Below are 25,345 nucleotides of genomic sequence, written 5' to 3'. Positions count from 1 at the left end.
CTCGAGGTGATCGAGTAAAACGGCTCTGTGGTCCATGAGCTCCGCTCATGATCGGGCCAGAACCAGCCAGTCGTCCAAATAATTCAGCACTCGTGTGCCTCTGAGTCTAAGAGGAGCGAGCGCTGCATCCATGCACCTCGTAAGCGTACGAGGAGCTACGGACAAGCCGAATGGCAGGACTGCAAACTGGTATGCCTGGCCCTCGAAGGCGAATCTCAAATATCGCCTGTGGTTTGACGCTATCTGTATTTGAAAATACGCGTCCTTCAGATCTATTGACATGAACCAGTCCCCTCTGCGAATCTGCGCGAGGAGCTTCCTGGTCGTGAACATTTTGAAACTGTGTTTCATCAATGCCCGTTCAGCTGTCTTAGATCCAGTATGGGCCGGAGACCCCCGTCTCTCTTGGGCACCAGAAAGTATCTGCTGTACAGCCCCCCCTCGCTTTGAGACACAGGCTCTACAGCCCCTTTGCTCAACAGTTTTGATATTTCGGCCCGAAGTATGTGTGCTACTTCTGTTTTGACCGTAGTTTCGACGCGCGCTGAAAAGCACGGTGGGCGTCGAGAAAACTGTAGCGAGTAGCCTCTCTTTATAATGCCTAGCACCCAATCCGAAACCCCTGGAAGCACTGACCATGCATCTGCATGAATGGCTAAGGGCTGGATGCGAAACGCGCTCTGTTGACTGGGCAACGGCGGCGCTCGAGTGTGCTGCGCATCTGAGGCGGGGAGCGCGCTGATCACAGCGGGCAGATCGCTCTTCCTCGACCCCGTTCCGGCGCTTAACCGACTGGAGGGAGGCTGAGCGGGTCCCGTGGGACTCGATATATCTGCGAGTAACCGTGGGCTGCATGTGTGCACTTTTACCACTTTCAACTCGCTGTCTGCCTGTGCAGAATGTACGTGCACGGGTCTCATTTTTACAGAAGCCCCGCGCCGTATGTGACATAGTGTATGTGGGCACTGGGAAGTGGGCACGTTTACTATGCGGCGCGCTCGACCGATCTGTGTCGATCTTATGTGCGCTAGCCCTGTGTGCAGGGCTGTGCTTACATGTGGAGATGGGCACTGGGTAGTGGGCATCGTCACTGCATTTATAGCACCATCGGCCGTGGCCGGACGAGCATGCACGGGTTTCGTTTTTACAGAAACCACATGACGTGTGTGACATAGTAATTGTGGGCACTGAGGGGTGGGCACGTTTACTATGCAGTGTGCGCGACCGACTTGAGTCGACATTATGGGCGCAGGCCCTGTGTGCAGGGCTATGCTTACATGTGGAGATGGGCACTGAGGAGTGGGCATCGTCACTACATTTATAGCACCATCGGCCGTGGCCGGACGAACGTGCACGGGTTTCGTTTTTACAGAAACCACATGACGCGTGTGACATAGTGATTGTGGGCACTGAGGAGTGGGCACGTCTACTATGTAGTGCGCGTGATCGACTTGAGTCGCTTTTATAGGCGCGAGCCCTGTGTGAAGGGCTGTGCTTATATGCGGAGATGGGCACTGAGCAGTGGGCATCGTCACTACATTTATAGCACCATCGGCCGTGGCCGGGACACCAGAAATTACACCTTTTTCGGGAAATATCTGGGTAGCCGTGATAACGGTTTTCGTGTGCAGGCAAGCGGGCAACCGTACAGGCTTGCGCATTGCAAACAACGCTGAAACAGTCACAATCTCTGGAAACTGAAACAGCGGCGCGCTTCGGTGACAGCCCGGCCGCAGCGGAACTCGTACACCGGCGCTTCGATGAAGCAGCCATCGTGTGTAGTGCCGACGCAGCGTCATGCAGCATGCGTAGATGGCTTTCCCAGGATGGCTTCGGGGCTCCCGGCCTCACCGTAATCCTCTGCCGCGGTCCCCGCGGCGCGGGGCGACGGCCAGTAGAGCGAGAACGGGGGTCTCGAGCTGCGTTGCTGAAGCTGTTGTGATAACGGCTTTTGTGTGCAGGCAAGCGGGCAACTGTGCAGGCTTGCGCATTGCAGAAAACGCTGAGACAGTCACAATTCCTGGAACTGAAACAGCGGCGCGCTTGGGTGAGAGCTCGGCCACAGCGGAACTCGTACACCTGCGCTTCGATGAAGCAGCCATCGTTAGTAGTGCCGACGCAGCGTCACACAGGAGGCTTTAGATGGCAACACCGCTTTTGCCGCCGTCCAGCAGAGGGCGGACAAAGGTGCGTCGCTATCGCCTGTTCCACCGGCGGAAGTGAGTGGTAGTTCCTGTTTTTAGCATCATCAGTGTGGAGAATGCTAGTGAGACAGACGAACGAGTTCGTGCTGAATATGGAGCGTTCCAAGCCTTCGCCACCTCTTCGTGAAGCTCAGGAAGAAATGAGGCGGGCTTTGAGAAGTACGCTCATCCGAAAGGGAAATACCATCCAGCCGGGAACGAGAGGGGGGGGCGCTGGTGCAAACCACTCGCGGCCGAGACACATCGCGGCCAACACGAGCATTCGCCCCGGCTCCTTCTCGATGTCAGCTCGTCTGCTGGGCTTCTGAGCAGAAGTCGCGAGATCCTCGGAGCTCGCCCAGCCATCACTGCCCGAAGCCAGCAGAGAGCGCGTGTCCTCTTCCCCCGACGCGGCCCTGAGATCGACTTCCTCGGACGACGCGCCGGCAAACAGCGGGCGCTGCCCACCGGGAAGCGATGCAGGGGGGGGCCGGTGAAGCAGGGCGAACCGGCGAGCTCGGTTGAGCTGAAGACGGTTCCGGAATCCGCTGGAAGCGATGCTTTTACGGCGCCTCAGCGCAGCGGAGAATGCAGGCTCAGAGAAAAAGGCCAGGCGAGTCCTCAGAGTCACCATGGCAACAGCTCGCAGTGGGGGCATCCGCCGTCAGCGAGCGAGCGCTGCATGATCTTCACCCAGGCAGGAGACACAGATGACGTACCGGTCTCCCTCGCTGAGTGGGGCTCTGACGAGCCGCAGGAAGGCATCTTAAAAAAGACGCGAGCTCTTTTACGAGTGTGTGTCGCAGGGCGAACACACACACACACATAAAGAACAGCTTGTATATAACAGGATTGAAAGGATATAGGCGCCGGATAGCGCAGCAGGAACGGCAATGGAAGGCGGCGATGCCAGCAGCTTCAGAATGGCTCGTCCTGCTGATGTGCTTTCTCAGACGGCGCTTGCTTCCTCCGTGATCCAGCGATGCGTGAGCTTCGCTGAAGAGATGAAAAATCAGGTGAGTCAGCCTTTTCGAGCTCCTTTTATAGGTTGGGCCACACCCGTTTCGGCGGGAAGTGGCAAGAAGGGCGCGAAGCGCCCTTATTGGTCTGATGTTGCATCAGCCCGCGCTCGATAGGCTGTGCAGTTGCCGCAGAACAAGCCAATGAGCGAACGAGCCGTCTCGCCTATGGCTGTGTACTGCTGCAAATGCGCTTTACAAAAATACAAAATTAAGGATAATTTTTTGCTTCAGTATTTCGTGAAAAGAGACTTTTCCCGTAGCGTCTTAGCTAAGACGCAGTACGAGAGAGCTCTCGTAAGAGAACTCCACATCAATCCAAAATATGTTTGTATGTATGCAATGAAAAAATAAATGAAAAATAGTTTCCTTTTCACCTTTACAGAAATCACAAGAGTAATCAATGTCTAATTTAAAGCGTTCCAGCACATGTTTAACTGGATATATTCTCTGCATTATTTTAAAAGAAGCTTCTTTTACTTTATTATTAATATAGAATTTGTCTACAGTTTGCCAAGCTTTACGCCAATTCACATCTCCAAATACAGAAGACCAGAAAAAGCGAGCTGGAGGATAAACAATGTTATTAAGCATATTCCTAATATAGTTATTTGAGACTCTATTTTGTAAAATTTGTATTACTAATATTTTACTCTTGATCTCTTCAAAATTCAAGTCTTTCTCATGTGATGCATTTCTAAGAAGAAACTAAACTTTTTGAGGGATTGCATCCATTACAACTAAAAATTCCTTAGGTTTAACTGGTATTTAAAATTTATATAAATAAAAAAATTAATATATATATATATATATATATATATATATAATTAATTTTTTTAATATTATGGAAATTATTTTAAAAAAAAAAAACATTTGTTGAGAGGAAACAGAACTGATTTATTCATATTCATTCTTAACCCTGATACTTATGAAAATTCATTTTATACAGTTCACTGCTTTAATGATTTCATTCAAATCTTTCACAAATAAGGTAGTGTCATCGGCAAACTGACACAACGTAAATGTTCTCCCTAATGCAGCAATTCCTTGAAAATCTAATTTTTTAATGTGAAGGGTCATTATTTGCTTTGCTAACAAAAACAAAAAAGGGGAGAGCGGACATCCTTGCCTTATTCCCCTTTGTATAAGGTTTTGATAGCATTTTGAAAATAACTGCCAAAGCCAAAAAATTCAATTGCTCTGAATAAAAAATGGTGTTCTATGGTATCAAGTGCCTTGTGAAAATCAATAAACAAAATAAAACTATCATCTAAAATATATTCATTGTAGTCTACCATATCTAGAATCAATCTAATTACTAATGTATCTTCCTTGAATAAATCCAGTCTGTTCCCCATCTATGATACTTTTTAATCCTTGTTTCTATCTTTTGGCAAAAATTAGAGCAAATAATTTTATCCTTATTTAATAGACTAATGGGTCTCCAATTTTCTAAATAAAGAATATTTTTGTTTGGCTTCGGGATTAATGTAATAACACCTTGTCTTAAAGAGACGGGTATTTCCCCTTTTTCAATGGATTCTAAGAACACTGCTAGCAAAAAAGGAGCTAAATTGTCTCGAAATCTTTTATAAAACTCACTAACAAGCCCATCATTACCTGGAGAACGATTATCTTTAAGGTTACCAATACATTTTATAACTTCCTCCAATTTTAAATCATCATCAATAACTTTGGCTTTATCTTTGACACTATTTAGAAAGTTATTCAAATCAGAAGATACTAATTTAGAAGTATATAAATCTTTATAAAACTGAGCAACAAACTGTGAAATCTTTTTTTGATCCTCTATAACTGTATTATTAATTGACAAATTACTTGAAGTCAATTCACCATTCCGTTTTTCCAAATTAAACAAAAATATTTAGTGTTTTCCCCCCCCTGTTCCAACCATTTATATCTTGATCTGAAAAATGCACCCTCTGCATTTTCTTCATAAATTTTATCCAGTTGTTCTTGTAATGATGATAAATCTATTCATTCCTGCATATTTAAATCACCTTTACTGGACAATCTCATTATTTCTTTAATGTCCTTATATTCATTTTGTCTTTTACTTGAAGCTATGGATTTTCCTATTGAAATAGCTAAGTTCCTAATTCCATGTTTATAATATCTCCCACTGTTGTCCATAAACATTCATTATTTTAGCCTGAGTCCAGTGTTCGTCAATTATCTTTAATAAGTGTCAGAACACATATTAATACAACTCTACATAATTTGGTGCAAAAAAATAAAGACATGATAAAAAGATATGAAACAATTCAGCAGATACTTCACCTTTTTTTAAAAAAAACAAAAGGTTAAATCGTTTCCTGAGCGTCGTATATGAGGCACCTAACTGTCTGGTGGTGATGTGCTTTAATCACATGTCATGCAGGAAAAAAAATAGGCTAAATCGTGCACACGATTTATAAATCGAGAGAAAGAATTAGTAGATAGTGCGGATGATTTAGCAAATAGAGGAAATGTAATAGTAATCGTGTGCACGTTTTAGTACATTGAGGGAACGAATAAGTATATCGTGCGCACTATTTATTTTTTTTCTTGCATGTCATGTGCGGGGCTCCAAATTTAATACTGCTTCACTATCAGATGATAAACCTAAACAATATTGCAAATACCAAAGAACCATAATTCCTCAGCTTCTCAGAAGATAAAAAAAGAAAAATGAACAATATGGAGATTTCTAGCATCTCTCCTGAATTATTTGTCCCACCCCAAAAAACTGAACAGTTTTTTGGAAAATTGGCATGTTGACTTTCTCAGAAGAATCTGTGATCTCCGATTACTGACTGTGGAGAAGACTCTTTCAGACAGTGCTGAGGAGGCAGAGTTAGGTGCTGGAGAGCTGATAGAGAAGAGGAAGAGTGTCTTTCTTACCCCAGCAGCAGAAGACAGGCTCTTCTGAGGGAAGGACAGGAGGCTTGATGCAAGAACAAGCATCTGATCTTCTTCAGCAAAGAGCTCCTCTAGTGCAGAGTGAGGGACTCAGATTTCTTGCAAAATTTAATCTTTTAATAACATTTAGCATATTTTTGTAGTCAGGTTTATTGTTTTTATTATAGCACATGTCGAAGTTAAGAGAAAATTGTTAAATGTGTTCTTCCTCCTTTTCTTCATCACGAGCCTGCACTGTCAACATCCTTCTCTGGCAGCTGAAAGGGAGGACCATCTTGTTAATGTTGCTTATGTATTTTCACAAATCTGGATTTATTTTAATGGGTTTTTATGGTTTTCAAGAGAAGTCTCTTCTGTTTACCAAGGCTGAATTTATTTTATCAAAATTACACACACACAGGCACAAAAATAATATTGTAAAAAAAAAAATAAAAAAACAGTTTTCATACTCTTTTTCGAATATACTTTCAAATGTATTTATTGAAAAGCTGAATTTTCCAGTAACTTTACTCCAGTCTTCAGTGTCACATGATCTTTTTCATATAGTGATTTGCTGCTCGGGAAACATTGCTGATTATCATCAATCAGTGCATTTACATGCACCTAATCACATTATTGCCTCTCTGGCCAAAATGTGCATCTGCTCATGACGTACAATATATGAATGATGTGAACATTCACATCTGCAGGGGGGCGTTTCCCAAAAGCATCGTTACCTTTCTACAGTCTTTAGTACCACTGAACTCTTTTGGTAATGATGGAACTTGTGACCATAGTTGATTTTGGGAAATGCACCCCATATTAGAAATGATGCGGAAGAAAACTTTGCATTTCTGGAGAGCCGAATTGCTAAACTCTGTTAGCACAACTTGCTGCCACCAGTTTCTGCTCCTTACCCTCATTCATAGTTGGTGAGTTGAACACGACAGCAGAGCAGACACCCCAGCTGAAGTGGCATTGTCATCACCTTTCTATGGTGCCGAAAAAGCATGGAATACAACCATGCTAAAGTGTTTTTGCATTAGACAAATTAAAATAGCGGCCAGTAAAGCACCTACTCTTTCTGAGTCCATCATTCGTGCTGTGCAGTAGGGTAACATTATGTGAATAATGGCATTGAAAAAAAGTAACCACAATTCAAATAATATGAATAATGGAAATTGCATGTAAAAGGGAGTAAAGATCTTTGCTCTTGACATGTAAACACCATAATGTGATTAAGTTTTAATTCTGATTATTGGAAATAATCACATTATTCATACACATGGAAACAGTTGTGCTCCTAAAAATTGTGTAAATTGTGAATTTATTGTGAATGATTATTTTATAAATACAAAGTTCAAAACATTGAAAAAATAATAATAAACTAGTCTTTTGTAAAATTACTATTTTGTTATTCTGTTATTTAATTTTATGCATCCTTGCTATTAATGTCTTCCTAGAAAAAAAATTAAAACAAAACTTTTGAACTGTAGTGTAGACAAAAATATTGGGCAGCACAACTGTTTTCAACACTGATAATAATCAGAAAAATTTATTGAGCAGCAAATCAGTATATTAGAATAATTTCTGAAGATCATGTGACACTGAAGACTGGAGGAATGATGCTGCAATTACAGCTGCACATTACAGAAATAAATAATACTTTAAAATATATTTAAAACTTTTGACCTGCTGTGTTTGTTACAAACACGCCAGGTTCCACCTCCACACAATCACAGCGCACACCCTCACCTGAATATTAGTCATCACCACCTGCTCCTCATCACCCACTCATCAGCGCTGCACCATAAAAGCCACACACACGCACTCAGTCATCGTCTGGTCACGTTCGCGACAAGATCATTCCTGTATGCTTACTATTAGGACTAACTCCTCTTCTACCCTCTCCCTAAGGATTGCCTCCGAAGATACCGATTCCCCTAAAGTGCAAGTGTGTGGTTCACCTACCCTTCCAGAAGTCACTACCTTCCCGGCACGGATCCCAACGCCCATCCACTCCTCACTTCCTGCTCCTCTGCTTGTGTCTTTAATAAATCACTTCATCTGTTACTCCTCTGTCTCCAGTGTGATCCGTAACAGATGACCGGATCAGCACCGAGAGACACAAGCATGAGCCTCACGGATCCCTTCCAAGACCTTGTGGATGCACTCCATCGGACACTCATGTCAACACCTGCATCCCCACCACCAGCGAGCACTTCCGCCCATCCCGTCATCCCTCCTTCACCTGCCGTCATCCCTCCTCACCAGTCCCATGGCCAGGCCAGCGCCCTACTCTGGTTCGGCAGAGGAAAGCAGCGGTTTCCTGCTTCAGTGTTCACTGGTCCTGGAGATGCAACCGCTCTCGTATCCAACGGACCGCTATAAGGTAGCATTCATCATTTCCCAATTGCAAGGCAAAGCATTACTGTGGGCAGATTCGCTCTGTACCCAAAATAACCCAGTGATTCAGTCATATTCGAGCTTCATCGAACACTTCCGCGAAGTATTTGGCAGACCTGCCTGGGATTCCTTGATAGGTGAGAGGCCCTGGCGGCCTCCAGTGGATGGAACGAACAAGCCTTGCTAACGACCTACCGCCAAGGACTGGAACCCAGAGTGTGGTTGCATCTCGCTGCATACGAGGATACCATCGGCCTTGAGCGATTCATCCAGCTGTCCATCCGCTTCGCCACTCGTATGCCGTCGTGCTTAGAAGAGCACCAGGGCCTGGCGCAGTCCTCCACACCGCTTTGCCCACCAGAGAACGTCAGCTCCCCAGAACCAGCCCATGAACCCATGATTGTGGACTCTTACCGCCTCACTATGGCGGAGCGTCAGAGATGGCTGGCCCAAAAACCTGTGTCTGTACTGTGCAGCTCCGGGGCATACCATTGCTGGGTGCCCCGTCCGTCCTCCTCGTCCTATGGTGAGTGCCATTCTCCCTTCACGATACCAGATGAAACCACTCACCACTGTTGTGACACTTACTGCCGCTGATGTATCTCTTCCAGTTTCCGCCCTCCTCGATTCTGGGTCAGCCGGCAACTTCATCTCCGGCGCCCTCTGCCGTCAGCTCAGGCTCCCAACCACGGCCACGCCGGCCGCTTACCAGATCCACACAATCACCGGCAGGCCGTTAAGCAAGAAATATGTACGTCACTGTGTGGGTCCCATTTCCCTCCAGACAGGACTCCTACATCATGAGGAAATCCATCTGCTGGTTCTGGAGGACTCCACCGCTGACGTAATCCTAGGGCACCCATGTTTGGAGCAGCATAACCCAGTGATCTCCTGGAAGACCGGAGAAATCCTGAAGTGGGGCGAAGCTTGCTTTCAATCATGTATCTCCGGCTGCCCAGTTCCCTTGGTCCATCCTCCTGAACCGCTACCAGTTTACTCCACTTCCATTGAAAGCCCTGTCGAGAACCAATCCATCTCCATTCCCCAATGCTACGCCCCCTTCAGCGATGTCTTCTGCCCTAAGCGGGCCTCCAAGCTGCCTCCACACCGGCCGTGGGACTGTGCCATAGATCTGCTGCCGGGTGAACCAGTGCCAAGGGGACGGATATATCCCCTATCCGTTCCCGAGGAGAAGGCCATGGAGGACTACATCAAGGAGGCGCTGGCACAAGGATACATCCGCCCATCTACCTCCCCTGCTGCGTCCAGCTTCTTTTTCGTGACCAAGAAGGATGGAGGTTTGCTGCCATGCATTGACTATAGATCCTTAAATAAGATAACTCAGAAGTTCCGGTATCCACTTCCCCTCGTCCCAGCGGCCCTGGAACATCTCCGTGGTGCCACTGTATTCACCAAGTTGGACCTCCGCAGCGCGTATAACCTCATCCGGATACGTGAGGGGGACGAGTGGAAGACCGCCTTCATCACCCCTACCGGCCATTACGAGTACTGCGTCATGCCATATGGGCTTGTCAACACCCCCTACGTATTCCAGGATTTCATATACGAGGTGCTCCGGGATTTCCTCCACCAGTTCGTCCTAGTTTACATTGATGACATCCTGATATACTCCCGGAGCCTGGCAGAACATCAGCGCCACCTTGCGGAGGTCCTGCAATGCCTGAGGGACTACCAGCTCTACCTGAAAGCAAAAGTGTTCAGGTAGTCTGAAAGTGTTCATTCCATCAACCCTCAGTGCAGTTCCTTGGGTATACCATCGACTGCAGTGGCATCCGGATGGACGAAGCTTGTCGTCTTCTTCCTCTGAAGGGCCTACCCACTGCCATGGAAACGGCAGAACTGATGTTTAACTAAGTCTTCAGGTACTTCGGCATCCCAGAAGACATCGTGGAGATCCAGGAGATCGGACGCTTCCTCCGTACCTTCAGTCACGGCCACCAGACCTCCTGGAACCAGTTCCTGGGGTGGGCCGAGTACGCACAGAACTCCCTCCGTCAACCCACCACCGGACTCACACCCTTCCAGTGCGTACTCGGCTACCAGCCACCTCTATTCCCCTGGTCTGGAGAGCCCTCGGATGTTCCCGCAGTCGACTACTGGTTCCGGGAGAGCGAGAGGGTCTGGGACGCGGCTCATCACCAGCTTCAACGGGCGCTTCGCAGACGCAGGACGACAGCCGACCTTCGCCGGTCTGAGGCCCGTTCACCATCACCCAGCAGATAAATCCGGTCACTTATAAACTCCAGCTTCCCCCTGAGTACCAGATTCATCCTACATTTCATGTATCACTCCTGAAACCTCACCATCCCTCTGTTTCTCCGTCCACAGAACCTGGCGAGACGGAAGCCCCCCCTCCTCTCCTCCTAGATGACGGCGCAGCTTATTCAGTCAAGGATATCCTAGACTCCCGGCGGCGTGGTGGGCAGCTGGAATACCTTGTGGACTGGGAAGGATATTTTTATTTTTTTATTTATTAGTTTATTTATCAGGGACAATGCAGCGCACATTGTTACATACATAATTATCATAGACAAAGCCATAACATATGTGTAAATGTGTTGCATAAAAGGTTTCTAGCCAATAGGCTAATTTGCAACCCCAGTCCCTGGTCAGGCCTTTCTAAAAAAAACATATACCAAATATATAATTATATAAAAACTACGTAGTGTAAACTACACAATCATGCAACAAATACCTTATAAACACTAACATTAACATTTTACACAATCCCGACCACATTACACAACACATCACATCCAGCACAGACAATAGATTGCAACAAAAATGAGTCAATGTCCACATATTTGATTTTCTTTCAGTCAGTGTTTCACCTTTCTATTAAATGTTTTCAGGTTGGTTTCTGTTTTTATTTCCGTTGGTAAATCATTCCAAAAATGGGTCCCTATCACTGAAAAACTTGAGTGGCCAAAAGTGGTTTTGCGCCCCTCTGCTATGCAGTTGCCACCCGCTGCTCTCCTAGTGGCAACTCTCCTTGTGTTTATTTTTATCATAAAAGGACAGAGTACGGCTGGAGCTTGATTATTTATACATTTAAAAATCAGCTTAAGAAAAGAGAACTTAATAAAACTGTCAAAATTTAAAAGCTTGTATTTCTGTACAATCAAACAGTGATGCCACATAATTGGTTTCTGATCCATTATTTTCAGTGCTTGTTTGTATAATGACATGATGGGTTTGACTGTTGTCTGGGAGGCTTGGCCCCATACAGTAACACAATAAGATAAATGAGAAAGTATCATAGCATGAAAAAACAGCAAAGCTGCTTTGACAGGTATATGATGCCTAATCATTCTAAAACAGTTTAGGTTTGTCCGAACAGTCTTACAGAGTTTGTTAATGTGTGTATTGAATTTGAGTTGGGGATCCAGAATAATACCTAAAAATTTTAATTCCTCAACTTCCTCTATGGCTTCTTGATCTATTTTAATAGTACATTTAGTTTTTCCTCTAATTGAGAAGCACATAGATACCGTCTTTTTGACGTTAAGCGTCAGATGATTTTCTTTAAGCCACTGGGATATACCCTCCATTTCCTTAGTCAGGGTCTCTGCTACTATAGTTGGTGTCCTAGCTGAAGCATAAATTACTGTATCGTCAGCATACATTTGGCAGTTGGCTGACTGACAGCATGTAGGTAAGTTGTTTATATATAGACTAAAGAGCAGAGGCCCCAAAATGGAGCCCTGTGGAAAACCCATTGTGGATTGTAATGATGTTGAGAGTTCGGTGTTTATTTTAACACGTTGCTCTCTATGCTCCAAATATGATGCAAACCAGCCGATAGCATGTTCAGAGAAGTTGAAGGTGGTAAGTTTATTCAATAGTATGTTGTGGTTCACGGTGTCAAAGGCCTTTTTTAGGTCTATAAACACAGCTCCCACAACATTACCCTTGTCCAACTTACTCTTAATGTTCTCGGTAAGGTAGCAATAAGCCATTTCTGTAGAATACCCTGCTCTGAATCCAAACTGTTTAGAATTGATAAGTTTGTTACCTTCAAGATGTTCTACTAACTGTTCGATGATAATTTTCTCTAAAATTTTGGAGAAAGCCGGCAGTATTGAGATTGGCCTGTAGTTGTTTGCTTGATTCTTTGCGCCAGCCTTGAAAATCGGTGTAATAATGGCTTGTTTCCAACTTTGTGGGAATTTGCCCACTCTGATGGAAAGGTTTACAAGGTGGGTTACAGGTTTAATCAAAGCAGAGCAGTAAGTTGTAATAAAGGCAGTGTCCAACCCGAATACATCCTTTGCCTTAGATTTATTTAATTTATTAATAATTTTATGTACTTTTTCCTGACTAACCTCTTTAATTTGAAAAAAGATCTGATTGGTCAGACTTTGTAGTCTGTGATAAGGTTGCTGGTTCAAAAGTCTCAGCAAGCTCCTCAACAGACTGAATAAAGAAATTATTAAGTTCATTTGCAATAGCTGAATTGTTAGTGCTGATAACTCCATTCACTTCCAACTCAGCTATTGTTTTTTCTTGACTAGGCTTAAGTTTAGTAAGGCTATTGAGGTGCTTCCAAAGGGATGCACTATTTCCTTCCGAATCCTCAATCAATTGCATAAAATAGGCTGTCTTTGCTTTACGCAGTTCTCTAACTACTGCATTTCTCAATCCTTTAAAGATGAGAAAATCAGTATTTGTTTTGGAGAGCAGCGCTTTTTTCAATGCATAGTCTCTCTTTTTCATTAGCTGACGAGTGTCATTGTTCAGCCATGGTAAGGAGGCTTTTCGTTGCGTGCCTTTGAATGTCTTACTATATTTCCCAATCAGATTTGTGAGGTTTTTCATCAGAGAGTTACAACAATTTTCTAAATCATTCGATTGTAAAACATTATTCCAATCTAAATGATCTAAATCATTTTTAACTTGTGTCAACTAATTTTTGGGGATACCCAGGTTCCCTTGTTTACTTTTGTTCGTAAATTTGGGTAAACGCTGTTTAGTGAGTTTCCGTACAACCATGATCATATTGTGATCGGAGAGCCCTGTTAGTAAATTATAAGTTCTAATGATTCTCTGTGGTCTGTTAGTAACTATCAGATCGATCATAGTTTTACTTGCTCGTGCTCGTCAAAACATTCCAAAGCCAAACATTCTAATGGTGTATCCAGTTTGATTTCATTACATTTCAGAGTGTCTCTAACATAGAATAGTACTCCCCCCCCACCTTTTTTAGATGTTCTATCCTTTCTATGACAAATGTAACCAGGGACATCAATCATACTGGTCTGGATATTACTGTTCAGCCACGTTTCGCTCAACGCTAAAAAAATCTAAATTAGAGTCAGTTAACAGATGTTGGATCTGATCCCGTTTAGGCAATATACTCCGAATATTCAAATGTCCACCTAGAATACCCTTAGGTTTAGACATAGGCTCCCATATTACCCGTGCGTGATTTACAGTCTGAAAAAATCTAAATTTTCGTTGCTTCCTTACTGGACACCGTATGGAGTTCCTATTACCTCGGGGAAGACGTCCGTCCGTCCGGAGGTCAGCCGCTGCACGCGCAATCCACCCGCCGGTGCACCCTCCGGGGAAAGGCCAACAGCAAATGGGCCTGGATTCAATTGTACGTCCCCAGACAGCAAAATCAAAGTCAAGAGAACACCGAAATCACGCCAATTGCATCCTCTCTGGTAATCCCGCTTTCTCAGCTTGCCGCGATGGGTGAGTTCAATTTATTTGATGTTCGAGCAAATGGCAATGTTTAGTTTACTCGGCGTGCCGCGACGGGGGTGATCAGATTGTCTGGTGATCGAGTAGATGACAAAGTATCCATGTCCAAAGAAGTTTAATCTCGGTAATCCATTCGTATTTACTGACTGATGGTTGTCAGCCTGGGACAACTGTTTGTTTGCGCTTAGGTGTTGTCCAAGTGGCAACAACAGAAGCCAACAGCAAAGCAGAAATACGCAAACATTTCCTTCATCTCTATAATTATTATTTAACCGGTTTCTTTGTTTTGTTCTTAAACCAGTAAATATTGAAAATAATGATTTAGTAGAAAGTATTGAAGTGGAGCCTGACAAACCACCCAACACATCTGCCGCCATGTTTCATTCTTAATGTCTAATACGGTCCAGAGGAACGTTCCTGGGTCCCACGCAACGACATCTTGGATCCCGCCTTACTGGAAACCTTCCATGCCAGTCACCCCAACCGACCAGCTCCCAGGGGAAGAGGACGCCCACCACGTCGTCGGGGTCCCCGGCCCTCAGGAGCGGGCCCTGGGGAGGGGGGTACTGTTACAAACACGCCAGGTTCCACCTCCACAAAATCACAGCGCACACCCTCACCTGAATATTAGTCATCACCACCTGCTCCTCATCACCCACTCATCAGCGCTGCACCATAAAAGCCACACACACGCACTCAGTCATCGTCTGGTCACGTTCGCGACAAGATCATTCCTGTATGCTTATTATTAGAACTAACTCCTCTTCTACCCTCTCTCTAAGGATTGCCTCCGAAGATACCGATTCCCCTAAAGTGCAAGTGTGTGGTTCACCTACCCTTCCAGAAGTCACTACCTTCCCGGCACGGATCCCAACGCCCATCCACTCCTCACTTCCTGCTCCTCTGCTTGTGTCTTTAATAAATCACTTCATCTGTTACTCCTCTGTCTCCAGTGTGATCCGTAACAGTGTTCATTGCTACGTTTAAATGAAAACACAACTTGTAATAAACAATGCACACATTCTCAAAGAACTTACATTCTGGTGATTACTTCCTTCCCTCACTGCTGTCTTCTTCAGTCACTCCTAGACTTCCTTATTTTTCATCTTTCCCTCAAATCTACACAAACATAAACAAATAAAAACAATTTTAAAAAGACAATTTATCACTAATTGCAATAGTTATATCATCACAATACTCAATTATGGCAATATATATTGAATCGGCACACAAGTATTGGGATAGTATTGAATCGGCAGATTAGCATATCATCCCAACCCTAGTTACTATAGTCAAAACAATAAAACGTACTCGATTACTAACGTAACCTCGGTTCCCTCAAATACAGGGCGTTATATGTCTGGATACCACTGCACAAATCTTCCAACCATGAGAAATGCAGTTCCAGCATGGCCTTACATCCAGGACAGCAGAATGGTCAGGATGACCTGAAACACATAACCATCTTAATTCAATTTAAATGTATTTAGTCTTGCCCAAGTGATGCTGAAACCACCAGGTTTAGTTTTTCACCCAGGACAAACTGCTTCTGAATGATCTCTTGATTCTGGATCCTTGCTGACATCCACTTCGTAGATGATTTGGATGATATGTGGTTTTGTCCAAAGGGTAATGAATCAACGTTACAAGAATACTGATAGCAGCCCTATTGAACCCATCTCTATTTGTAATAGTGTTTGTATATAATAATAATATAGCCTGATCAATTGTTGGCGTGTTAACTTGCCCAGCCCTAATATATATTGTGAGCCGTGTCCTGGGCACCTATCAGCGTCGCCCTGGCAACGGAGGAGATCCACCTGCACACAATCACCGTGGGCTGATCGGTCCCAGCTGAAGACGCTCAAAGGGCGACTACAAAAGCTGCACCCGGGAAGACACGGGTGAGAAAGCTCTCCAGAAGATCGCCAGCTAATGTTGTGTCTCTTATCTCTCCAGAAAGCGAGTGACCAACCAGCCTGCCACCTGAGCACCGGACCCCGATTCCCCTTGCACTCAGCCGGCCGGCAAACAGGATCACGCAGCACCGAGGACGAGCACCGGACACTTCTGGCACCTTCACGTTCACAACCACTAATAAATACACCCTCCTGGGCTTTAAACTTTCACTACAGCCTGCCGTGTGATTCTTCAGCCCGCGACAATATATATATATATATACATTGTCATACGTGTACGGGGGGGAGGTTATGAAAAGAAGGTTGGGAACCACTGCTCTAATGCATTAATAATGTAAGAACGTTATTTTCTGCAGCCATGAAAATATAATTTCTGATGATATGAAATTACACTGAATGTTTGCTGGACGAACAAGTTGATGGCAATATTAATTCTGTTACAGTTACTACTGGTAGCTGATATAAATAATTTTAATTATTTATACTTTCCCTTTTGAGCTAATTTGATACATTTACACAATATTCTGTTTAAAACTATTGTTCTTATGACACAGATAATAATAACAAAAATAATAGTGTAGTGCACATTAATGATTTAACAAAACAGATTTTTAAAACAGAACACAAAATTAGATTATGTTTTGCTATGATTACAGCAGGCTAAGTTATGGTGTTTGAATGAGCGTTAGTTTGGTACTGGCTGTCGTTTCTGCCATCAATATTCACCATACTACATAGTCATGAAAATTATGCTTACCTGTAAGTCTGGAGGCCTTTTTTCACTCCATCAAAGCAGGCTTATTGGTTTACAAGACTGGCCAGGATAAGAGACCTGGTTGAGCCATAGAAGGTAAATACAGTATGACAGTTGCATTAATCATAAACTTTTGACCATGACCACTTTGCATGGAGAGCAAAGATACTGAGAACCAGAATACAACATGAAGACAGAAGCAGGGCTTATCTGAATGTCTTAAATATCTTTATCTTAAAAACTTTTACTACTTGAACTGTTGATTTACATGAATTACATACATACAGCATGCACATTTGCAGAGTGTAAAGATACCTTTGTGATGAGTGCAAATCAACTATAGGACTATGAAAAACCTGAAGATGGGAGCAGTGCTTATCTCAACACTCCAACCTATAAAAACATCTGCCATTCCTGCCCAATAACAGTTTTCTTATAAGTACTACCATTTCATAGTGGAAGCCTCCTCAGGTAAGCGTATACTGTCTCCAATGTCTTTTAGATTTTGAAACATTGTAACATTGGTTATTAGTAATGAGTGAAAGCAGTGTGAGTACATCTTACATATACATAATAATAATAAAAAAATAAGCAATGTGTTTATTTGATTATACTATTTAGCAATTGAAAATTATGGTACAGTACGTTTTATTTTAAGGTGATGGTTAAGTTACGTTACATGTAATTTACTGTTTACTATAGTAAATATAAGCTATTATAATGCTTATCCTGCCTGAAAAGACCATAAAAATTACAGTTCATGTCTGCAGAAATAATTAACTTACAGACGTGAATTCTAAAATCGAATAATCTCTGAGCAAATCATGAGTTTTCTCTCTACACCTACCTCTGACTATGCATAAGATTTAGTCTCAAACGTATCATTACGCCGAGATGGTGCAATGGGTATAAATTCTACGCATGGATTAAAGTGCATTTTAAGTCCGGCCTAGTCTTAATCTAGACTGTGTCCCTCCAGGAACTGAGTTCGACACCCTTGGCCTGTCCCATTTTTGCCTCCCTCCAACTGTTAATATGTAATTAAGTAATTTTTACTCTGAGTTGATTTTTAGACTTTAACTTTTAATTGTACTTAAGTAAAATGTGATTAATGTACTTCTACTTGAGTAGAATATTTTCATTCTTTTCCACCTCTGAACATCGGTTCCGTGAGATAAGGGAACGAGTGTTGGGTGATGTCATGTGCTATAAGCTGCATGCTAAAAACAGACTACATTAATCTTAAACCAGCTAGACCAGCCAATCAGCTTTCCAGAATCCACACCGTTCAGCCTGAGCTCGGGCCAAGCATTTGCATTTTCTTTTTTTTTGCGGAAGGCGCGTTATGTATAAAGCCTGATTTACATAATAAATAGTTTACATAATTTACTTAGTAGAAGTTTAGTAATCAAATACATCGCAAATATGGAAACATTTGGATTTGGGCCGGATGAGAGAGGTAGGCTGCATTAGAAAAATGAGTTTGCTTTCAGTTTTGCTATAAATTAATTTGTTTTGGCTTGTTTAGCAGCTTGTATTTTTCATTCTTGTTTTGTTGTAAATTCTGTTAAATTTAAAGGAATTGTTGTGGAGTGAGGAGAACTAAAATAGCCTATTGGCTAACTATTGTGTTTACGGCCTATAACATTCTGCTTTATTTACAGTACCACTATTTCTGAATGTAATTGTGGTTTGTGCTTGAAAGTAAAAGTACCTAAACAGTAACTCAAATACACTAAAAACTTCATTACTTGAGTGAAACTACAGATGCTACTGGTAATAGCCTATACTACTCCACTACAAGTGAAAGTTGTAAAGACTGGTTTTTACTTAAGTAAAAGTATGAAAGTACATGCTTTTAAAAGTGCTTAAGTATCAAAAGTAAAAAGTAAATGCATTGTTTTATTGTCAAAATGTTGTATACTTACAGTACATTATGCCACTAATGCAACCTACTGAATACACTAGGTATTTTTACATGGACACTTTTTCCTTCCATCGCAAATATTTCATTCTGATTGACAAATCTGAACGTAGTGTTAACATGAACGCTAAATAAAGTGATCGGGTTGATATGCGCGTTTATGTAACGCTGTCTGGTCTCTGTTTCCCTGAGTCTCCACTAGTGGTCTCACTTCCCCATAGGGCATAGGCACCTCACCGCAGGCACTACAATTCCCACAAAGCCTTGTCCCTTCATCACAGTAACTGCACTCCTGTTAATTGCACTCAGGTGTCTTCACTTGATAGTCATTAGCCTGCCTATATTAACGGTCTGTTTCTGTTTGTTTTCATGGAGTCCTTTCTTTCCGTCACCCAGTTTCCTCGCCTTCCGAGTTTCCTCGTCTTCCGAGTTTCCTGTTCCTGTTCCTGTTCCTATCCCTGTTGTTTGTTTGTTTTGGATTGATTTCTGGTTTTGACCCCTGCTTGTTGGATTCTGATTTGGATTACCCATTAAAACCCACACTGCGTTTGGATCTCTCGTCTCCTGTGTTTCTCTGGGTTCCCTAACTTAACAGAAGGACTTCATCAATGTTGAGATCCAGCGGTGTGGGACTTCATTCCCGTTCCCCAGCCAGTATGGTGGAGCGGAGGGCGAAATATATAAAATTAACCACCCTCTGCCAAGAGGGCAATGAGGTGGGTGCTATGGCACATGTGTTCTGGACCCTGGCGGATGGTATGGGATATAATGATGTGGCCCTAAAGGACATTTTCAACGCCGGTCTGGATGACCCGGTGCCAAGAAGGGAGTTGGATCAATTCGAGGCTTTTGATTTCTGGGAATTCGTGTTCTTCCTACAACATCAATCTCAGTGGAAGATCGATGTTGGCCGCCGGCCCAGCGCCACTGCACAAGATGGCCGCTGGTCCAGAGTCATGGCACAAGATGACAGCCACAGTTGACCCTCCAGAGTCGAGTCAGGTTCTCTTTGACCCTCCAGAGTCGAGTCAGGTTCCCGTTGACCCTCCAGAGTCGAGTCAGGTTCCTGCTTCCCATTTTGCTCAAACAAAATTCATCCTTGACTACTTAAAAAAAGAAAAGTTCTTTATTTTTTGTAATTTAATTCAAAAAAGTAAACTTTTGTATATTCTAGATTCATTGCACAAAAACAGAAATATTTCAAGAGTTTTTTGTTTTAATTCTGTTTGTTACGACTTATAGCTTAGGGAAAAAAATTCAGTATCTCAAAAAATTTGAATATTCTATTTTGAGCTTGATTAGTTTTATTAATTATGAGTATAAATACTGGATACCTCCTGGGCTAGTTCAGAACATGCAACCACAATTATGGGAAAGATTACTGACTTGACAGTTGTCCAGAAGACAATCATCAACATCCTCCACAAGGAGAGTAAGACACACGTCATTGCTGAAAGGTCTGGCTGTTTACGGAGTGCTGTATCAAAATATATTTATAGAAAGTTGACTGGAATGAAAAAGTGTGATAGGAAAAGGTGCACAAGCAACAGGGATGACTTCAGCCTTGGGAAGATTGTCAGGAAAAGCCGATTCAAGAACTTGAGAGAGCTTCACAAGGAGTGGACTGAAGCCGGAGTCAGCGCATCCAGAGTCATCACGATCAGACATCTTCAAGAAAAGGGCTACAGCGGTCACATTCCTAGAACCAAGCCACTCCTGAACCAGAAACAACATCAGAAGCATTTCACCTAAGTTAAGGAGAAAAAGAGCTGGACTGTTGCACAGTGGTCTACAGTCCTCTTTTCAGATGAAAGTAAATTTTGCATTTGCATTTCAAATCAAGGTCTGGAGGAAGACTGGAGAGGCACAGAATCCAAAGTCCAGTGTGAAGTTTCTGAAGTCAGTGATGATTTGGGTGCTGTGGCGTTTGCTGGTGTTGGTCCATTGTGTTTTATCAAGTCCAGAGTCAATGCTCTGGAGATTTTGGAGCACTTTATGCTTCCATCTGCTGACAAGCTTTATGGAGATGCTCATTTAATTTTGCAGCAGGAATTTAGCACCTACCCACAGTGGAAAAACCACTTCCAAGTGGTTTGCTGACCATGATATTACTGTGCTTGATTGGCCAGCCAACTCACCTGACCTGAACCTCACAGAGAATCTATGGGGTATTGTGAAAAGGAAGATAAGTAACATTTGAAAAACAATACAGAGGAGCTGAAGGCCCCATCAAAGCAACCTGCAGTGCCACAGACAGTAATTGCAAAAGGAGCCCCAACCAAGTATTGAGTGCATTATTAAACCTACTTTGGAGATCTTGAACATTTCTGTTTTGTAACAGAAACTGTCTTTATTTTTTGTAACTGTCTTTTTTTGATTGATCTTTGAGAAAATATTATACTTTTTTTTTTTTTTTTTTTGAGAGACTGAATCTGTAAGTCGTAACCATCAGAACTAAATATTTCAGTTTGTGTGCAATGAATCTAGAATATAAAAAAGTTTGCTTTTTAAATTAAATTACAAAAAAATAAAGAACTTTTCCATGATATTCTTTTTTTTATTTTTTTACCTGTACTTAAGGGAAATTGTACTTATTTTTACCATAAATATGCTTGTAACCAATTGCTTTAATATATAATTGGACTTGTAATCACTTATCTATCATGCAAATATGCTAATTAGAATATTACATGGGCAAAACATGTATCAGGCACCGATATTTCTGGTCTAGGAGGAATACAAAGGAGTAATGGTCATTTTAAGGACCTGGCGGCTGCCATTTTTAAAATGGGGCCTTTCTTGGAGTCAAACTTTGGTAAACCTTTAGTATATTTTTAAGTACATTTGATACTACTGTAAACCCCTGAGAAACCTTTTGTTAGAATATTTTTGGGGTCAAGACATATTTGCAGCTGACTATTGTTTAAAAGTTACAAAGTTATTTTTCAAAGAGATATTGAAGGATAGGATATGGTACATTTTAGCCAAACAAAGCAAACATTGAAAAGAAAACAAATCTTTAGTCTTTTTAGAAAACTGGAACATACTCATTATGTAAGTATTTATGTGCAGTATTTCGACAATAAAATAATGTTCAGATTTATATACTTCCTTGACCAGTTTTTAACAGCAATTTACCAGTAGGCCTGAGGTTTTTTATATGGTAAAAGCAGCCATTTTTGACGGATATATTAGCCTACCATTTGCATTGCCATAGTTTAACTACAGATATTAAACTATAGTTACTATAATGAAACTGTTCAATTTGTGTAGTTTTACTACAAATAGTATTATTATGGTTACTATAGTGAGAGAATAGTACATTTATGAAAACTGTGATTTTACCGTTAAACTAATTACTATAGTAAAACTTGGTTAATTTTACAAAGAGCTTTTATGAGTTAACACATACACATGTGAGTTCACAAAAATTAAAAACTAAACATTTTCTTTGTCATGTACAGTAGATCAAGGTGTAGGTAATTTGGTGATCTTGGCGTACGTATGGCATCCCATACAGTACAGTTGGGTCTTTAAAATCAATGTGATGAACACACAGATGATCACACCACACTATAAATGTGACTTTTTCGTCTCTTATAATCTCATTTGCCTTTTTAGAGCAGGCTGTGCAGTAGCGCAGATGTTTAGTTTAGCGAGGAAGGTACCGAGGTTGCCAGATTTGTGTAAAAAAATCAGCCCAACATTCATTGAAAGCTACGTGGAAAACTGCAGGCTTAGAAATAATGTATGGCTTTGCAACCCTGGAAGCTCCTGGCAGATCGCAGGATGGATTTTTCACAGAAAAAAAAGGGGTTCAGAGAATCTGAAAATGCACACACTGGAAAAACTACTACATATAACGACTTTCTGCTTATGGACCTTAATATAAATGTAACGGAGTAAAAAGTATGATATTTGATATTTGTCAAATGTAGTGATGTTGAAGTAGCAAGTTTCCAGAAAAAATACACAAGTATAGTATAGATACTCAAAAAGCGTACTTAAGTACAGAACTCAAGTAAATGTACTTCGTTACTGTCCACCTCTGCTCAAATGTAGTGTAACACATTACAGTTCAGAGAGAGTAATATTGTAATGTAACTTGTTACTTTCAAAAGACATGAATAAGTAATATACAATGTATTACATTTTGAAAGCAACTTGCCTAACACTGCTTGACAGTGGTATTTTTCTGTCCCTGTAGTCAGTGTAGGGTTTTAATGTGTCACCCTCTTTCACTTCAAATGAATCCCACTGTTGTTGGAGACTTGGAAGGCAAGACAAAACCCAGGTTAATATTTGCCATTGCTTGATTCTCTGGGATAGCAGGATACATTTTGACTTAAAATGATTGAGCAGGAATTCTCCTGATTGATTGATTGATTGATTGATTTAGCCTTTTTTTACACCTGTCTTTGCCCTTATATCAAAACAATGTCTCGTGGTGAAATGCAAAAAAAATATTATTTAGCTGCTTTCAAGATTGATTAGACAGCAGTTAGACTGGGGCAGATTGCATGTGTCTCAGGGTTATTTTGTCTTAGCAAATACCCATGTATTTCTCTCATAGGTCTGTGAGGAAATGATGTTGTGTGCTCTGGTTCTCTTGACTCTGGTCCCAGTGATTACAGGTAACCAACCTGGAGTGAAAGTCTCAATAACTCAAGAGGGACTTGATTATGGTAAGACACCAATCTACTATATGTTGTTACAATACTAACAACTCATATTTATAACACATAAAGAATGGTCAAATGGAATCAGATATGGCAAATGGCCTAAAATCAGAAAATGACAGCAAAAATTTAATTCTGAAAGTGAGGAAATGTATGCCCAATACGGTGAACAACTGGGAAAAGTAATTGTGGTATGAGTGTAAGGGAAATATGTAGCTTAAAATGAATTAATAGTTATATTTATAGAGAATGTTTGACAGAATAACTATTTTACGGCTGATCAGCTGAACTGGCCAGTGATTAATTGAACGACTGTAACTATTACCTCTGCACCTGATATTAATTTCCAAAGTATAATGAAATTATTTTCATGATGGTAGATAAAAAAAATAAAAAAAGCCATATGCACCAAAAAGTCTAACTAATTAACACATGATAAAATGTTGTGGCCACGTGATGTGAAGTCGTGCCCTCGAGATCCTATGTTGAGGGAACAACATATGTTTCTCATGGCCACAAGTTTAATGCATAAACAAACCTGCCTGACCATAGCAACCTGGGATTATCAGAGGTGGATTTATTAATATTTAATTTTGAATTAAGACTACGCCCCTTTGTTTAGTCCTTGTTAAGTCCTCATTTGTCTGAGTGTGCTCACCTGTTGCTCAGGTTCTCTTCTCTCTTTATATCGTGCTTCCTTTCCCTCTTGTGTTGCCAGTGTGTCTAACTATTCCTGGAGTTTACCACTCAGTGCTACTTTGAGTCCTCTATGATAGAATCCCTAATACTTGCTTCCATTGGCACCCCCCATTATGTCACTCCTGGCTATCATATAAGCATTTCTGTGAAGTTCTTAATAGCATCTAGACATATCTTTCATAACAGAGGATTTTTATGGTTATATATGGTTATAATATTTGGACCGTAGTCACTTCCTCTGAGGTCATGCCAAACTTTCCATGAGAGGTCTAAAAATATATCGGGTTGACAGATTGTTAAATCACTTGTTTAGTATGTCCCATACCCTGGGAGTAAATAAGTATTTGATCCATCATTTCGTAAACATAAGGGATTGTTCTCTATAAAATCTTCATTCCTAATTCCTTGTGTTTCAGTGATTACTGCTCTATTAAAAGTTCTGACTATTAAAATCTTTCATGAGTATAAATGGAGACTCTAGGTCTGTCAGTGATATTTTTGCACTTCTCTGGGAACTTTGTAAGTAAACACTTTTGTGACTGACCATCATTATCTGGCTTTTAAACAGTGACTAACGTGACTTCATTACAATGATGTTATAGAACAAAATCTTAGTAATATTTTATTCATTAATCACAGAGATAATGCATTTTCATTGTAAATTCTCATCTCTGATAGTTTTTTCTTTCATGGCATTATAAACCTTGAAGCTTATACAATGCAAAAGTTTGTGTGTTTTTTTTTTTGACAGCTGTAACCAATGGTATTAAGCAGGTGCTCAAAAATATGGAAAATAAAGATCAAGCTGGTACAGAAGAGGTTGAGTATAGTTTTAAAGGGTGAGACCAGTGTTCCAACAGTGTCCAAATGTAATTGATTTTCAAATTAAGCCATATGCTTTGTTAATCTCTAATATTTTTTATTCTTGACAGAATGAAGATAAAATTTGATCATTTTAATTCAAAGCAGAATTTTGTTTCTGGAACTGGAATCAGTATAGCAGTTCAAATCCCACAACTTTATGTGTCTGGAATCATGATAGTTGGGTAAGTATAATGTGTATATTTTCTTAACGCATGCTGAGGAGGATAGTTTGAGTTTTAGTTTGAGACTGAAAGAGGCCAGAGCCAC

The 25,345-nt window shown here is 41.6% G+C and overlaps 1 long non-coding RNA gene across 1 annotated transcript; it reads left to right on the top strand.

Annotated features, from left to right (window-relative positions):
• The first annotated feature begins 17,351 nt into the window (after window positions 1-17,351).
• On the top strand, window positions 17,352-25,053 carry LOC132133554 (uncharacterized). Its single transcript, XR_009429170.1, has 3 exons — window positions 17,352-17,383; window positions 23,410-23,521; window positions 24,966-25,053. It is a non-coding gene; the product is annotated as an uncharacterized LOC132133554 (long non-coding RNA).
• The last annotated feature ends 292 nt before the right edge of the window (window positions 25,054-25,345 follow it).

Source organism: Carassius carassius, chromosome 50, assembly GCF_963082965.1.
Source record: "Carassius carassius chromosome 50, fCarCar2.1, whole genome shotgun sequence".
Taxonomy (NCBI): Eukaryota; Metazoa; Chordata; class Actinopteri; order Cypriniformes; family Cyprinidae; genus Carassius; species Carassius carassius.
Note: the sequence above shows the minus strand (reverse complement) of the source record. Positions and strands in the feature narration are given on the sequence as shown.